At 37.1% G+C, this 18,655-nt stretch overlaps 1 long non-coding RNA gene across 1 annotated transcript in view; it reads left to right on the plus strand.

Annotated features, from left to right (window-relative positions):
• Window positions 1-669: 669 nt before the first annotated feature.
• LOC140501371 (uncharacterized) overlaps window positions 670-18,655 on the plus strand; it is an 88,254-nt gene continuing 70,268 nt past the window's right edge. Inside the window, exons 1-3 of the long non-coding RNA XR_011966157.1 lie at window positions 670-760; window positions 16,188-16,262; window positions 16,435-16,706. This is a non-coding gene — a long non-coding RNA (uncharacterized lncRNA). The remainder of the gene's footprint in view (window positions 761-16,187; window positions 16,263-16,434; window positions 16,707-18,655) is intronic.

Raw genomic sequence — 18,655 nt, forward strand, 5'->3', positions numbered from 1 at the left:
GTAAAAGTGATATTTCATTAAAATGAGACAAGTGATCTAATTTTAATGGCAGCTACTGTTAATGTCAGGCACCCAGATATAGTTTATAATGCTTAGTAATTACAGCAATCTCTCTTCTTTTTTTTTCCCTAATTATTTCAGGGAAAAGAAGTAAAAGCATTAAGAAAGGGCACAAAAGGCAGCTCTATTGGATCTTTTTTGTAAAGCAAATAGCTTTCAAATCATTCCATTAGCTGTCATCAGAGTATAAAAAGAATTAATCAAAAATGACATCAATTTTAAGGGACTGCCAAAACCTCACTAGAAAAACAATTCCATCATAGAAAATAGAAAAATTAAGGGTACTGTCCTGATTCAGTTAAGTGATTTTACTTTTTTTTTCTGTTCACACATATTATTATTGCAGAATATTGTGTGCAAGACCAAGTGACTAAGATATAAAGCTCATATTAGACTTAAGGCAAGAATATCAAGTCTGCTGAGATGATTTTGCCATCAAATATACTATTCTCATTTAATTGAATCAGAAAAGTGTCCCTAATTTCTCTATTTTCCTGGATTGATTAATTTTTCATATGTTAGGTCATTTTTGTATCCAATTTAACTAGATTAATTAAGATTGTGTCTCATCTACTTTCTTCTCAATTTTAACTCTGTCCTTTATTGCAGATAATAGTTTCCCACTGAAGAAAATAAAGAGTCAGATAAATAAAGCTCAAGTCCTTACAAGCATAATGAAAATGGAAGGAGACAATGAAAGGTATTTTGTTGAATTTTGTCTGAATTTAATTGCCAATCTTATTTGATGCCAGCCTGTAATTTCATTCAACAAATATCTGTGAGCACTTGAGGCAATGTGGAATGGTGGATAGAGAGCTAGCTTCAAGTCCTTTGTCTGATAATTATTGATTATATGGCCCTGGGAAAGTCACTTCACTTCTCTATGCTTCAAATGACTTCAGACTTTAATAGTGGTTGGGGACTTGCCTCAATAGAGAGTGTTTTTAACTGGGAGTCAGGAAATCATAGTTCCAAAAATATCTAGCACCCAAATGGGCAAAGTATTGGGTGCTGAGGAGAGCACAAAGTGTGGGGTGCTAGGTGCCTCTTCTTAGGTAGCATGATATAGTGAAATGTCTTGGTTTGGATGTAAAAAGTCCTGACTTTGATAGTTCTGATAGCTCAATTCAGCAAACTTTAATTAAATGACTATCATATAGGGAACATTGTGCTAGCTATGTGACCATGGACTAATCACTTAAGCTAAACAGGTTTCTTCATTATAAAATGGCAATACCACCACCATTGCCACCACCAACTGGGTGGTTGTGAAGATCAGAAGAAATAATTTCTTTTAAGATTTTAATGAATATATACAGGTCACATATAATTTATTAATTTATTTCCTAAACTTTTGAACACTTCTTCTAACAAAATACTGTGTAACCACAAGAGATTTTATAATTTTCAGAGTACTTTCCATATATTAACATATACATTTTTCATATACGTTATCCTAATATCAGCAGGGGAGATCATTGTACTTTGAATCAGGAAAACCTGAGTTTAAGTTTTGCCTCAGATACAGTGGATGTGTGACCCTGGGCAAGTCTCTTAATCTCTATTTCAGTTTCCTTATCTGTAGGTGACAATATCAACCCCTACATCCTAGTTCTGTACCTGACTTTCTAGAATTAATCATGTCTCTGCTACTTCGACCTTCTCACAGAGTCTTGGACCTTTTTGCCCTGGAATATCTGACTATTTCTATAGCCCTGACTTTCCAGACTCCAAACCCATGCTATAAGACATTGGGTGTCTTATTCTACTTCGTTTTCAGCTTCTTTTTGTGTATTGTCTTCTTTCGAATGTATGCTTAGTGAGAACAGGGATTGTCTTTCTTTTTTATTTGTATATGTATCCCCAGTACTCAGCAGAGTGATTGGCACATGGTTAAGTGCTTAATAGATACTTCCTCCTGTCCTTCCTTGTGTCCATTCTTTCTTCCTTTGTTTCTTCCTTCATTCATTTGTTCCTCCCTCCTTCCCTCTATTGACTTGTAATGCCTTTCTCTCCTTCTTATACTTGAGCACTTGTATTTTTTAATCCAAGTTGAACTTGATAATTATCCTTATTAACTTTCATCTTAGTAGATTTGGCCCTTTGATCTATCCTGCTGGCATTTTTAAAATTCACGTTACTGTTGTCCCCCAACTTTGTGTTATCTATAAATATATGTCCATGTCTATATCCAGATGGATCCCCAGAGTGCTCCACTAAAGACCATTCTTTAAATTGGCAGCATTTCATTATTGACTACTCTTTGGGTCTAGTCATTAACTAGTTTTGAATATGCACAAATACATTCTAGTCTTGCCTACATCTTTCTGTCTTCTCTGTAAAGATGACATAAACAATTTTGTCAAATGCTTCACTAAAATCTGATATGCCATGTTTGTGAATTTCCCCAGATCTAGCTAATCATTTCAGAAAAAGAAATGTGGTTGTCCTTCCATGCTTTATTCTTGGTTAAGCTTTGTTGGCTTCTTATTCATGATGATACATCAAACTCAGCATGTTCAAAATGAAATTCTTCATCTTGCTTTTTTAAACAAACTCCTCAACCTCCCTGGTTCTGTTTATGGCAAATTAAAAGATCTTCCTTCTCCTTTACCTGCCACTCTGTTGATTCTATAACCATAATATTTCTTGAACCTGTCCCCTTCCTTCCACTCCCATTAACCTATCATCTCATGCCAGGGTATTCCATTTGCTTCCTACTTGCCCTTCCTGCTTCCAAATTTGTCTTCACTAGTTCATCATTCACAGAGCTGCTAAAATAATGCCACTTATGCATAAAATCTCATCTTAAAAATCTTTACTGACTCTCTGTCAAAAAGGGATTTCACCTCTTCTCCAATTCATGTTGGCCCAGAAAGCCTACAGACTTCAAAAAAGCATGAAGCCTCAGAACTCAGCTAAGGTCTACACAGAATCCTCTACAAGGGGAGAAATAGAACTTTAGATAGCTAGGAGTTATATAAAATATCAGTTTGCCACTTGTGTCTTCTGCATGTGTACCTCACTACCCTTTTTGCTTAAAATGTTTGCCCACTTTCCCCACAGACCCTGTGTGTATAAGTGAGAGAATATGCCTCAGAGTTTTTGGAGGGATGTTTTATAATTATAGTTTTTATCATACTATCTTAGTTAATACTTTTGCTAAAATCTAATTAAGTCTGACTAATTGAAGCATGATAGGAAGTAGATGAATGATAACACTAGGAAAGTAACTCCTCAAGGCTATCTCTAGGATTCTGAGAGTAGTACTCACCTGGCCTTTGGAGACCTGACTTGCTAATGTGAATGGAAGTTAGGAAAGTAATTCCAAAGTGGGTGCTGCATCGCTATTGTCTTAAAAATGAAATGCAAACTCCTTAGCTTGGTATTTACTGCCCTTTGCAATCTAACTTCATTTTTCCTTTCTGGCCTTATGTTACATTATTTTCTTTCTTTAACCCTCTATTCCAATGACATTGTACTACAAATTCTTTCCTATTCTCAATCTTCCATTTCCTATATCTGCAAGCACCCCTGCTCATCCTTACCTTTTGAAATCCTTCTTTTCTTTCCAGGATCCATTTGAGTCACATTTTCCATGAACCCTTTTATGATCCTCCAGCAGAAAGTATTCTCCTCATCTTCACATGTTGCAGGAGTACTGTACCTCATTCCTCCCTTTGCCCCTATCATGATCTCCTTGGCAATTACATACTGCTTTTGAATGACTGACCTTGGATACATGACTTTCTTTACTTAGGCAACCTATTTTTCCTGATTTTTATTTTATTTTTTTCAACAGCTCATACTGTGCCCTGAAAATGTTTCTGTATTTTACACATCAAATAATATTCTAATACCACTAACACATATTATAAAAAAAAAATCCCACCAAGGAAAAGATTTCACTTTCCTCTATCAAAGATAAATTACAGTGGTAGTCCAGTAGAGCACACCAATATAAGTACAGCGACAAAAATAATCACCAGCCCCATTTTGGGGTTTGCTGAGAGAATTCTGGGGAACTCTCTACACAAATACTTGATGACTAAGTTTCAGGCATTTAGAGGAAAGTGTCTTAAGACAGGAGCATCTGATTTTGGTTGAATAGCATGTAGGTAAATTAGTTTTAGATAAATGAACCTCAACTTGGCTTTAATTCCCTAAATCTCTTTGACCTTTAGCTAATAAATAGAAAGAGCAGTGGTTTTAGAATCAGGAGAGCAAAGTTCAGTTTCCCACTCTGTCACTTTCCATTTGTGTGCCTCTACTTTAACTGTACAATGCCAGGGCTGGAAAGGATCTCAAAAATCATCTAGTCCACTGCCAATTCATTTTACCACAGAGGAACCTAAGGCTCATAAGGATAAAGTGACTTGATAGAGATCACAGCTCACAAAGAGTCAATAACCAAATCACTTCACCTTAGTTTATCCATCTGTAAAATGAAGATAATACCAATACTACCAATTCCACAGCTAGGTTTAGTGTTTGCATTTTGCATGGTCACTCAGGGTAGAAAACCAACAGTTTAGTCACATGATTGACCTTTATTGCCTAGAGTCAATCATTGATTGTTCCTAGAAGAGTATACTAATCAATTTGTTGCCAATTTATCTCAGCAAATGCTTACAACGTGATTAGTATCTTTATGTTCTTAGAGAGTTTTTAAAAATTATAATTATGCATTTTTTGAACCAATATCCATTATATATTCTTACTGCAAGGATCTATGATGCCATCTACATGAGTATTTTTTCTTCTGCTGAAGACTTCCACCTTTTTATCCTCAGGAGCTGTTCTTTGTCGATGACTATTGCTGAAAACATATCCCTGTGATTCCCAACTTTCTGTCATAAGCCTTTCTAAATGTAATTAGTCTGGAATTCTGACAGTATTGCATCTTTGTATCTGTACTCAAGGCCTTTCTTGCTTTGGTAGGCCCTGCCTTGAGCTCATATTTTGTTGGGATAGCTTTTAAAATTTAAGATTGCTTTCCCATGAAGCACTGGAGTAGGACTTTAGTGGAAGACCCAGTTATGGGAAGTTTAGGCAAAATCAGGAAGTTTGTGGACAAGAAGGCATGTTCTGGAATAAGAATTCTTAACTTTTGAATTTTTTTCTGTCATGAACCCCTTTGGCAGTGTGATGAAGCATATGGCACCCTTCTCAGAAAAATGATTTTAAAAACATAAAACAAAATTCATAGAATTGCAAGGGAAATCAATTATATTAAAATTCTTTCTCTGCATCTCTGTCTGTCTGTCTGTCCATCTATCTATCTATCTATCTATCTATCTATCTATCTATCTATCTATCTATCTATCTATTTTTAAACTAAGTTTCTGGACCCCAGATTAAGAACCTCTATTCTAAAAAGAAGGTAAGAGTACAGATTCTGTTAATTGCTGTGATATTTCATTGTTCTTTGTTTAGTGGAAAGGTCCTGTACCAATTTTATGTCCAATGATAAGTGAACAGTACTGTCAGCTGTGCACTTCCACAGTTTCATTATAGATTTAGAACATAAAGAGATATAGCAAAAATGACTATCGACAGACATCCAAAACAGAGGGATGACCATTAAGATCTTTATGTTATATTCACTAACCTACTAGGATGTATCTGTACATAATCGGTTAGATCTGGGTTCTGGTTGCTGCTAAGCAAATGTAGACATTTTTCTGAGGAAGTAGCTCACCATAATTCTAAAGTTATCTGTAATGATGAGGCTTGGACAGCTAGGTGGCACAGTGGATAGAGTACCAGGCCAGAGTCAGAAAGACTCATCTCCCCCAGTTCAGATCTGTGACCCTGGGCAAGGCACTTAACCCTATTGGCTTCAATTTCCTCATTTGTAAAATGAGCTGGAGAAGCAAATGTCAAATCACTCCCATATCTTTGCCAAGAAAACCCCAGATAGGATCATAAAAGAGCAGGATATGACTGAAACAATTGAACAATAACAACAAAATTATTGTTTCCATTCTACAGATGAGGAAACAGGTTTAGAGAGCTAAAATGATTTGATCATGATCACATAGGGATTTATAAGCATTAAAAGCTGTATCCATGTGGATTAGAATTGGAACCCAGGTCTTGCTGATTCCACTGTTTCATTAGTTATGCTGTGTTGCCTCTTAGCTATCACAGCTGACTTTCCAAAGAGTTTAATTAATGACAAATGTAAGCCAAAGAGGGTGAAATGACAGTACAAGATCATGGATAATGAGTTTGGAATGTAGCCAATTAATCAGCACTGAAGTAGAATTTTTTCCCGCACAACTTCAAGTTTACATACAGAGCACTTGCAGATAATAGAAGTATCCCGAAGCCATAGATATTTGCTATTCAGTAAATTGTATGGAATACCCCTGAAGAGAGCCGAGATGATAAACATTTGAAAGTCAAAGTGAAACATGACTCCTCCAAGTCTCTGGTAGACTGCAGTGGGGAGTTTGAGGAGTGGGGGAAGTGGAGGAGAAATAAAGCAGCAATGACAAAATTAGAACACAAATTTCATTATTTCAGGTACTATTCATTGAAATATAAGTATGTTGCTGTACAAACCAAACTTATGACATGGAATTATAATGAAAGATTGAAAAGAAGCATATAAGTAGTCATGATTCTAAAGAATAAGAGGAATTAGAGGAAAAATACCTATTTTTAATTTAGAAGAAATGACTTCATGTCTGTAATAAATGCTGAATTATACATGGAACTGAAGTTTGCATCTATAAATTTTATCTAATAAATAAAACTGCCCTTGCTTTAAATTTCCAGGAGAAATATTTGAAATCATAAAGTTAGATAAGATAGAATCACAAAATCTTAGAATTTAAAGAACGCTAAGCTTGTCAAATATAATGTGTACCCGATCCATCCATCTCCCCTAATAATTGTTAGCTTTCAGATCTATAATGAGGGCAAGTAAGTATGGTACAGTGGAAAGTGGAATGAACTGAGAAGATCCTGGTTCAAATTCAACCTATTACTATTCACTACCTTTGTGACAATGAGAAATCCTCTAACTGCTCTGGGCACCAGTTTCCTTACCTGTTAAATGAGGGTATGGGATTCTATGACCTTTAAATTACCTTCCATCTCTAAATCTATGATCCTTTGTTCTCAGAAAACAACCCATTTAGCTTTTGTGTAACTAATTGTTTGGAGATGATTATTTACTAATTATTAATTTATCGTTACATTGTGAGTTTTTTAAGGGCATGAACTCAGTCAATAAACACTCATTAAGTGATCACTGTGTGCCAGGTACTAGGGACACAAAAAGAGGAAAAACATAGTCCCTATCCTCAAAGAGTCTGCTATCTAATGAGAAAGAAAACAAGTGAACAAACATGCAAAACAGGCTATATACAGGAAAAATAGGAAATAATTAAAGAAATAATTAGAAGAGAGATGGGAAAGGCTTCCAATAGAGGAATGGATTTTAGTTGGGACTTAAAGGAAAGTAGAGAAGCTAGTAGGCAGATATGAAGAGAGAGAGAGACAGAGAGAGCGTTCCAGGCATGGGGGGTAACCAGAGAAAATGCCTGCAGCTAGGGGACCAAATGTCTTGTTCATGTACAGCAAAGAGGCCAGTGTCACCAGACTGAGGAATATGTGGAGGGGGGAGCAAGGTAAAAGAAGACTAGAAAGGTAGGAGGGGGCTGGGCTAGGAAGGCCTTTGAATGCCAAATGGAAGAGTTTGTAATTGCTTCTCCTGGCAATAGGGAGCCACTGGAGTTTCTTGGGGTGGGGGGAGGGAGTGGTTAACATGGGTGGACCTACACTTTAGAAAAATCACTTTGGGGAGGAGGATGTGAATGGAGGATGAACTGGAGTAGAGAGAGACTTGGGGCAGGCAAGCTATTACAATAGTCTGGATGTAAAGTAATGAGAGCCTTTTCTAGAGTGATGCCAGTGGGAAAAAAGGGTCATATTCAAGAGACACTGCTGAGGTGAAAGAGACATGTTTTGGTAACAGATTGGATATGGGTATGTGTGAGAGATAGCAAGGAAGTGAAGATGATTCCTAGGTAGCAAGACTGAGGGACTGGGAGGATGGTGTTCCCTTTTATAGGAATAGGGAAGTTAGGAGGGAAGAGAGTTTTAAGGGGAAAAATCATGAGTTCAGTTTCGGACTTGGTGAGTTTAAGGTGTCTACTGGACATTCAGTATGATGTGTCTAAAAGGAATTTGGGAATATGAGACTGAAGGTCAGCAAAGAGGTTAGAGCTGCATAGGTAGATGTTAGAATCTTCAGCACAGAGGTGGTAATTAATTAAATCTATGGGACCTAATATAATCACCAAGTGAAGTAGTATTGAGAGAGAAGAGAAGAGGGCTCAAGACAGAACCTTGTGGAACACCTATGGTTAAAAGGTTTGATCTAGAATCAGCACTTCTTAAACTGTGGCAACAGTTTAAGTAAGGCTTCTGAACATACAACAACCAAAAATTAATTAAAAATCAAATGTAATGAATCTGAGGTGTTTCTGGCAGTACATGCCTGTGTTGCATCATGCAACTTCACTGTAGCCTTGGTTCTGAACACCGAGCATGTGCACTTTGCACTGTGCATGCCCTCATGCTATGCAGCGCCAACAAATGCTACTGAAATGGGAAAAGAGGTTATGGGTAGAACAAGTTCAAGAAACTCTGATCTAGATGAGGATCCAGCAAAGACTACTGAGAAGGCATGGTCTCATCTGTAGGAGGAGAACTATGAGAGAGCAGTGTCCTGAAAGCCTAGAGAGAAGAGAATATCACAAAGAGGTGATCAGCAGTGTCATAGGCTGCAGAGAGGTTGAAGAGAATGAAGACTGAGAAAAGAAGACTGGGTATGGCAGTTAATAGATCAATAGTAACTTTGAAGAGAGGAGTTTTGTTGCAATGATGAGGTTGGAAGCCAGATTTTAAGAGATTAAAAAGAGAGTGAGAAGAGAGAAAGTAGAGGGACCTGTTATAGATGGCCTTTTCAAGGAATTTAGCCTCAAAGGACAGAAGAGATATAGGACAATAGTTAGCAGGGATGAAAGAAGCAGTTAAGATTTTTTTTTTTCTTTTGAGGATGAGGGAGGCATAGACGTGTTTTAGGCAGTAGGGAATGAGCCAGTAGATGGGAAGAGATTGATATAACTGATAGAGTAAATATGGTCTATAGGGCAATCTTTTTTTTTCTTCATCTCCTTTATTTTTTTAAATTTCTTTAATTTCTTTATTTTAAGTTTTCAACATTCATTTCCACAACATTTTAAGTTCCAAATTTTCTCCTCATCTCTTCCCTCCCCCACCCCAAAATGCCAAGCATTCTAATTACCCCTACCACCAATCTGCCCTTCCTTCTAACATCCCTTCCTTCCTTTATTCTCATCTTCTGTTTTGTCCTATAGGGCAACATAAATTTCTATACCCCATTACCTGTACTTCTTGTTTCCCAGATATATGCAAGAACAGTATTCAACAGTTGTTCCTAAAACTTTGAGTTCCAACTTCTCCTACTTCCTCCCTCCTCACCCATTCCCATTGGGAAGGCAAGCAATTCAATATAGGCTATATATGTGTAATTTTGCAAATGACTTCCATAATAGTCATGTTGTGTAAGACTAACTATATTTCCCTCCATCTATCCTGCCCCCCATTTCTTCTTTCTTTTGACCTTATCCCTTCCCAAGAGTGTTGACTTCTAATTGCTCCCTCCTCCTATTGCCCTCCCTTCCATCATCCCTCCTACCTGCATATCCCCTTCTCCCCCACTTTCCTGTATTGTAAGATAGGTTTTCATACCAAAATGAGTGTGCATCTTATTCCTTCCTTGAGTCAAATGTGATAAGAATAAGCTTCATGTTTTCACTCTAACCTATCCCCTTTTCCCCCTCCATTCAAAAGTTTTTCTTTCCTCTTTTATGAGAGATAATTTGCCCCATTCCATTTCTCCCTTTCTCCTCCCTATATATTCCTCTCTGACCCCTTAATTTCATTTTTTTAGGTATGATCCCTTCCTATTCAACTCACCCTGTGCTCTCTGTCTCTCTGTCTCTATGTGTGTGTGTGTGTGTGTGTGTGTGTGTATAATCCCACTAATTACCCAGATACTGAAAAAAGTTTGAAGAGTTACAAATATTTTCTTTCCGTGTAGAAATGTAAACAGTTCAACTTCAGTAAGTTCGTTATGATTTCTTTTTTCCTGTTTACCTTTTCATGATTCTCTTGATTCTTGTGTTTGAAAGTCAAATTTTCTTTTCAGCTCTGGTCTTTTCATCAAGAATTCTTGAAAGTCCTCTATTTCATTGAAAGATCTTTTTTCCCCTGAAGTATTATGCTCAGTTTTGCTGGGTAGGTGTTTCTTGGTTTTAATCCTTTGACTTCTAGAATATCATATTCCACACCAAGCCATCACTGGGGGCTGAGATTCAAATCAGCTGCTCAGTTCCCTGAGGGGCTTTACCATCCAACCATCAATGTGGGCTGCTGTGGGAGGTGCTGCAGCCTGATGAGGCCTCTGCCACTGCCTGAGGCTGGAGGTAAGAGGAGATCCTGCTCCCTTCTCAACCAGCTGAAAAAACCCTCTCACTAACCTTTGGTGCCTGTGGGTTGAGGGATCTGTGAACCACTGCTAATGCTGCTAGGGATTCTGCCCCCAGGGCCTGCTTGAATCCTCCTCTCAGGGCCGTGCAGTTGGCCAACGCTGGACTGGGCTCCACGTCCAGTGCGACAGACCTTTCCTGTCAGCCTTTCAGGTCACCCTGGGCTAGAAATCTCCTCCACTCCGTTGTTCTGTGGCTTCTGCTAGTCTAGAATTTGTTGAGAGTCTTTACAGGTATTTTATGGGCTGTGGGGGAAGAGCTGGTGTATGTGCATCTTTATACTCTGCCATCTTGGCTCTGCCCCCACCTTTAAATATTTAAAGTCTACATTCATATTACCAAGGTCTCTTCTCCAGGCTAAACATCCTTAAGTTCATCCAACTGATTGACACATGACATGATTTTGATTCCCCTCAACTTCCTTGTTGCCTTTTTCTGGCCACATTGTAGCTTGTTAATTCTGTTCTAAAAGGGGATACCCCAAGCTAATGCATTACTCAAAATGTGGGTCAGAGTACAATGGGACTATAATCTCCATTGCTTTGGAGGCCATTTAAAAATTGACCCATTTTAGTATTTACACTCATAAATCTTGCATACTTTTATGTCTCGGACTTAGCACAGTGCCTGGCATGTAATCAGCACTTAAATGTTTTTCAACTGACATTCTTCATCAACTTAAAAAAAAATCTCATATACCTCGTAAGCAATTTCAAATTAATAACTAAATCCACAGACCTTATAAAGCTTAAGAAGTGGAATGAAGAAGCAGCAGGGCAAGATGGCTAGAGCCCACATATTTTGTATAGGGAGAACCAACAAATTCAAATTCTGTATCTCTAAAGAGTGAGGCAGTCTGGCACAGTAGGATGAGCATAGGTATTAGAGCTAGAGAACCTGAGCTGTTTGTCTTGGCCCTGTCCCTTACTAGATTGTGACACTGGGCAAATCATCAATTTCTTCATCTTAAAATAGGAAAAATTACCTAACTACCTCAGAGGATATTGGTGAGGAATATACATTTATTGAAAACTATGTATATAATTATTATTCTGGTTATAAAGTTTTATAAATCATATTCCTGGAAGGTAGTTTATCATAACTCTGTAAAGGATTCTGATATGATAGGGTGAGTCCCTAGAGAGTCCGTTGTTTATTCTCCGTGACTCTAGGGCCAGTGGAGATGGGTCTTCATCTGGGGAATTGATGGACTACAAGCCAGTTCTACGATGCATCCTTATGGTAGAGGAAAAGACTCCATCCCTCATAATCTGCAAAGGCCTTTTCTCCTCAGAACACACCATATCTTTTGGATATGAATATTTTATCCTACAGAATAAAAATTTCAATCCTTATAATACTGAATCCCCTAAATATTAATTCTTAATCAGTTGTTTTTGACCACTAGATTAAGTCTAGAAGCTTATATGGGTCCTAAATGATTTTCTACTACTAGTATTTGCTCTGGAACATTTTACAGAACAGACTTGTAGCTTAGGGTTTTTTGTCACCCAGATTGCCACTCAGCCTGCTCACACAGCATATTTTGATCTTAATATATGTTTTGGATGAGATTATCAAATGAATCATAAATACTGGTGTGACATGATCCCAGGTCTATCCCTACCTTAAAGTAAACGCAAAGGCTTTTTTTCTCATCAAAACCAAAAAAAAATAACATATAATTGCCCTTTAAAACTTCTGTGGGAAGACTAATTTAACAGTGGCATGTCACTTAAATACATGTCATTAAAGGCATGTGATGTTAAAAATATTCTATATACTCTTCTCAAAAGAAGCCAAGAAGTCTGCCACCCTTCTCAGTAAAATCAAAGTTTATGCAGCTGCATCAGCCTTCTCATATGTAAATTTGGCTTCTTGTCATGCAAACTAACTGGAACACATTGCAAAGACTTTAATTTAACTTTTAGAAAGTATAACTAGGTCATAATTTTTTAAAGTCTTTATGGAAATGTTAACAAGATAGAAATGTTTTAAGGGATGATAGTGGCCCTGAATGTTTGGCCAAATTAAGTTGAAATCAGATAGAAGGAAGGAAAAGTGATATATAAGAGAGGGAAAAATAGAAAATGTCTTGTAGCTGTTGAAAGACTTTCAGGGTTATGTAGTTTATACTACATTCCCTGACCAGTGATATCAATGGCTTTGTTAAATTAATAGTCTTGAGAAAATGGTATATACTTATGCTTAAACTTCATGTTTCTTTAGTTCTTGCTACAGTTTTATTTTTAGAGTAACTCATTTGTTTTGAGGAAATTATATTTCTTCATATGTTTTATAAAAATTATTAAAAATAGTTGGATTTCTGATCAGTTCAGCACAGTTATTAGCAATGCTAGATTATAGAACTGGGTTCTATACTTTAATGCACTTTTTCACTTGATAACAGTTAAGAGAACTGCATATGGTCTGAAAAAGAAAAATTTAAGTTAAATATGGTGTTCGTAGACAGTTCAACCTTATTTCACTGACAGATTTCATAGTTAGTTTTGGCTGTCAGAAATATATCTTGCGTTATGGAACTGACTGCCTTCTGTAATGCTGTTTTCTGCCCTGGATTCTCCCCCCATTCCCCAATCCCCAATTTTCTGAGTCCATGTCAATAGAGAACAAATTCTATGAGGTTCTAACAAGCTATATGTTTTTAAGTACAGTCTAGGTGATAAATTATTCCTTCCTCTGTGGAAATCAACTTATTTAAGTCCAGATAGGCTCATTACTACCAGTAGTCTGCCCACTAGGTGAAGAATTCTTTGGCTAGGAAAACCCATGAAATGAACAAAATTATAAAAATGCCCCTCAATCCCTTATGTCTCCCTTCTACTCTTTAGTGGTAGTATAAAGGGGGCAGGGGTTGTCAATTTTAATAATCAGTAACTTTTTTTTATGCTTCTCCAGTGTTTCAGAAGTGTTATTATTTTCCCCCCATGTCAACTCTATGAGCTAAAAAAAAGCAAGCATTAGTATTCTCATTTGGTAAATGAAATTATTGAGGCCCCCAAAGGAAAAGTGATTTCCCTATTGTTCCACAGTTAGTACATGGTTGAGACAGGACTTGAACACAAATATCTTGACTCTAAGGTTAGCCTTTATTCACTATGCAATGGAGTCTAAGAATAATACCTTTTAGATAATCTATAAATGACAATTTAGCTGTTGGTAATAAATATGAGATCTTTGTTCAAAAACCTACAATTATACATGCTATTGGAGGAGATGAGTTATATCAACATTATCATTCTTACTAAAAGTGAACCCAGAATATAATCAAAATGAAGTGGGCTGGTCAAGCACTGAGAGTACTAGATAACAGATGGATAGCCATAGAATTTAAAAAGCCCAGAAGAAAACCTATAGCACCTTGGATAGATGGTCTATGATGGATGTATAAAAGTATGTAGTCACAAATTAACTACAATGAGAAAGTATAGATGAATTGCAATCTGTACAACAGAAGAGTGTACTCTCTCCATATCTACTTTCTCCCACCTCTCCCCCACCAAAAAAAAAAAAATCACAGATCCGTTGATGTATTCAAATATGTAATGTTTTAGTGGAAACAATAAGATTACGCAGGGACATGTGTATATGTAAATCTTGTGATTTTACTTCTCTTTCCCTTAAATAAAAATTGATGGAGTTGGATTAAATGTCTAAGAATTTTCCAGTTCCCCAAAATGTTGATTCTACAGGTGAAGCATAGGATACATTCTATCACTCTGTAATAAGAACATACTAATCAATCAATTAATTAAAATTAATTACTTGCCGTGGGTCGGGCACGATGATAGGCATAGCATATCCATTCCTCCCCCTCTCCCTAGTCTTTAGGAGAAGAAGAATGAAGAGAGAATGGGAAATGATGACAGAGAGTTTAGAAATGTGGAAAAGGAGTTTTTTTGTTTGTTTGTTTGTTTTGGTAAAAGAATTAAGATGATGGTGTGGGAGACATGAAGCAAAAAGAGAAGATATGGAACAGCTCCTTTTGGGGAGAGTGATAGAATCAATTGGGGGGAAGGAAATGAATTGTCTTTATGCAGTTAATGCCCAGTTGGTATTAGTTAACATAAATTTATAGTGGAATGACTTTCATGGTTTCTTTCAGCTCTGTTCAGAAGCATGTGAATGGAAAAGGTGGATAGCGATAAACCAAGGTTGGAGTTTGAAAAGAAATAAGCAAGAATTAACCGAGGGCAAAATTTGAGAATAGAGGATCACGTATGATTTAATTGATTAGCTATAGAATATAGATTGGAAAAACATGGAGGTGAAGATAGACAGGGGTGATGACAGTATTGAGGGGTGGAGGGACTGAAGGTCACAAAAAGGATGATGAATATGTTTAGGGGGAGTAAGGCAAAGAGAGAGATGGATGTGTATTAAGTTATGGTCAGAAGAGCTTCAGAATTCTTGATCACAGAAGTGGGAGAAAAATTGTTGATGAAAAGATCAAGATTGTGACCATCCTGCAGAATGGCTAAGTTGACTATGAGAGTTAAGGATATTGAGGAACTGAAGAATAATGTGATAGAAGCACATCAATATATATGTTGTAGTTCCCTATTACAAGGGTAAAAATCATAGTGGAGAGGAAGACAGTGAGTTAGTCACTGAATTCTTTGATAAAGGAGGGAGAAAGAACAGGGGATTACAACATAACTTCCACCATGATTTGGAATGCATAGTATACTTGGACAGAGTTAATTTCAAATGAAGAAAATTAGAGTGATGTTGGCAGATAAAGCGTCTGCAATGGGGAGCATGGAGTATTTTAACTCCCTCTCCAGGACCAGTATTTTGGGTGTTATGAGATAGGATGTTGGTTACTGGTTGTCATCCTTCATTCTCAAAGAGAATCAAAATGACATCACTATGCTAGAGTCAAGTGTCAGTGTGTCCAGTTGTGGCTTATTACATCAATATAAGCTTGGAATGTTCTATCATAGGTTGAGCACAAACAGTTCATGTGAACATTTGGGGTGGATTCTCTAAATTTGCATATCTTGTATTTCTTTTGAGCTATTTCAATTCTATTTTGCTCATAGAGCACAGCTCTTTTTCTGATGTGTGCATGCCATGCTGAGCTGTCCTGTGCCAAAGTCTCCCATGTCACACAATCAATCCCAAAGTTCTTGAGAAATATCCTGAGAGTGTCCTTGTGTCATTTATTCTCACCACCATGTGAATGCTTGCCCTGTGTGAGTTCTTCATTTTGGCAAGCATATGTTTTGCATTTGAACAATGTGGCCAGCCCATTGGAGTTGTGCCCTCTGAAGTATAGTGCTTGGCAGTTTAGTTCAAGAAAGGACCTTTAAGAAAGGTACGTTTTCCTGCCAGGTGATCTTCAGAATCTTTCTAAGACAATTCAAATGGAAGTAATTCAATCTCCTGGCATGGTGCTGGTAGACACTCCAGATTTCCTAGGCGTACAGCAATAAATTCAGCACAATGGCTCCGTAGACCTTCAGTTTGGTAGTCAGTTTAATATCTCTTTTCTCCCACACTTTCTTTCAGAGCCTCTCAAACACTGAACTAGCATGAGTCAACTTCATTACTAATATGTACATCCCTGGAAAGTACACCACCAAGGTAAGTGAACTTATCCACAGCATTCGAAACTTCTCCATTTGTTGTAACTGATGGTTCCACATATGGATGGTGTGGTGGTGGCCGATGGAGCACCTGTGTTTTCTTGGTGTTGATTATTAGGCCAAAATAGCACAGGCAGCAGAGAATTGATCCATACTTTGTTGCATCTCAGCTTCAGAGGCTGCATTGAGTACACAATCATCGGCAAAGAGAAAATCATGCACCACCACTCCCTCCACTTTGGTCTTGGCTTGTAGCCTTTTCAAGATGAAGAATTTACCTCCACCTCAGTAGCTGGCCTTGATGCTGTGTTCAAGATGCTACCAGTGCGAAAAAGGATCACATGGATATCGTATTTGGTTCTATATCTGTGAGTTGTGAAGCACTACAGTCTTCAAAAGATTCAAGTTGAGAATTACCCAAAGGGCAGTGGAAAAGCATAAGGTAAGTGTAATCACGCAATACAAATAAAGAATTATGAAGAAATGGTGTAATAAAGAGGTGTCAAACTCCTCAGTGGCCTTGAGAACCAGATTAAAATGTAATTGGGAAATGACTAACAATATAAAAATGCAATAAAATAAAATTAATTTGTAGTTTTCTAAATCAATATGGAGGCAGCTAAGTGGCTCAGTGAATAGAGTGCCAAGCCTAGACTCAGGAAAATCTGAATTCAAATCTGGCTGTGTGAACCTGGGCAAGTCACTTAACTCTGTTTCCCTCCATTTTTCTCATCTTTAAATGGGGACAGAGAAGGAAATGGCAAACCATTCTAGTATCTTTGCCAAGAAAAACCCAAATGGGGTCACGAAGAGTCAGGCACAATTGAAACGACTAAACAGCAACAATAAAAATCGATATGATGCTCAGAGGGATTCATTTCTGTTTGAGTTTGGCACCAGTGTATTAAGGATGCCATCAAATATATGTGTAATTGAAAAGGAAGATATATTGGTCACATGTTAAGAGTAAAGGGTAACTGATGGACAGTCAGTATTTTCCATTTAGTATCCTGAAGAGTTCAAGGAGGCCCCTAGTCTGTTGGTGGTCCTCTTGTGATGAATTTCTGGGAGGCATATAGTCCAAGTTCTCCCTGGATGGGTGGGGATAATGAGTTATGATCAGCATTACTGAAGTGGGGGATTGCTTTTTTTTCTTTTAAGGCTTTTTATCATGTTCAATGTCTACTCTCCCTGAATTTTAGTTAGATTTGTCATGTTGGTACATGGGCAACATGGGACAAGAGAAGCTTAAAGATAAGGAGTTTAACTAAGCTGGAGGAATCTGTTAATCTAATATGATTGTGGGAGCTCAAAAAGAATATAAGATGCGCATGTTTAGAGACATCTCCATTCCAAATGATCAGGAAGACCATTTATGCTCAAAATGTGGTAGAGCCTTCTGAGCTCATATTGGTCTGATCAGTCTGCACTCTGTATGTTACCCTGATATAGTGATGTCATTTTGGTCTTCTTTGATTATGAAGCACAACAACTAATAGATCTATGAAGGCATAGTGTTAAGGTCAACAAATCAGTTAAGATTTAGAGGAGAAAACAAGACTAAAGGTCCAAATGAGTAAGTAAAATTTGCTGAGGAAGATGCATTATGTTTTTCTCACCACTAGGAAACATCTTTGTGGATGATATGCAGTTAGGTAAAGGGTACCGTAGCTGTCAGAAAAATGCTATGTTTTCCAAAGTGATTTATTTATTTATGTGGTAGTTGGATAGATTATATGCCCATATTATATTACCATGAGTTATTTTTTGGTAATAAAGTGTCAGGTTTCAAAATTTCTTTGAAACTACTGTAACTGATTCAGAAAGAATATTTCATAATAATATTCCCAATTCAAAGTTTTCTACAAGCATAGCCTTCATTTTTCATAGTCTTTTCCAAGGGCTAATATAACAATATTACCCCATGTAGTGTATTCTAATGTTTTGTGGGGGAAAAATGATTTCTAGTTCCTCCCTTAAGTGTATTTTTATCCATCTCCCTCTTGGGTTTTGACTTTCAACTTAGAGCATAAATTCATCTATCAGGGGTAAGTATAACTCTTAAGTACAGTTCCTAATATATTGTTGATGCCCGGTACATGTTAAATAATGATTATCGTAATCAGGGAAAAAAACTTAGTTCCCTGGAAACATTATTCCATTTCACTATGCTTCAGATTACATGTCATCCTAGTGGTATTACATGATAGCTCGATGATTTATGTGTTTTCAAATTTTTCAAGTATTCTACTATCTGACTTTATAGCTCTTTTGCCAGTTCCTCAGTACTTCCCAACAGTACAGATTTAATTTCTTCATTTTTCTCCTTAAAGACCAATATAGAATTGTTGTTCAACATCTCAGTCATTTTCAAGTAATCATAAATTTTGT

Source organism: Notamacropus eugenii, chromosome 4 (genome assembly GCF_028372415.1).
Source record: "Notamacropus eugenii isolate mMacEug1 chromosome 4, mMacEug1.pri_v2, whole genome shotgun sequence".
Classification (NCBI taxonomy): domain Eukaryota; kingdom Metazoa; phylum Chordata; class Mammalia; order Diprotodontia; family Macropodidae; genus Notamacropus; species Notamacropus eugenii.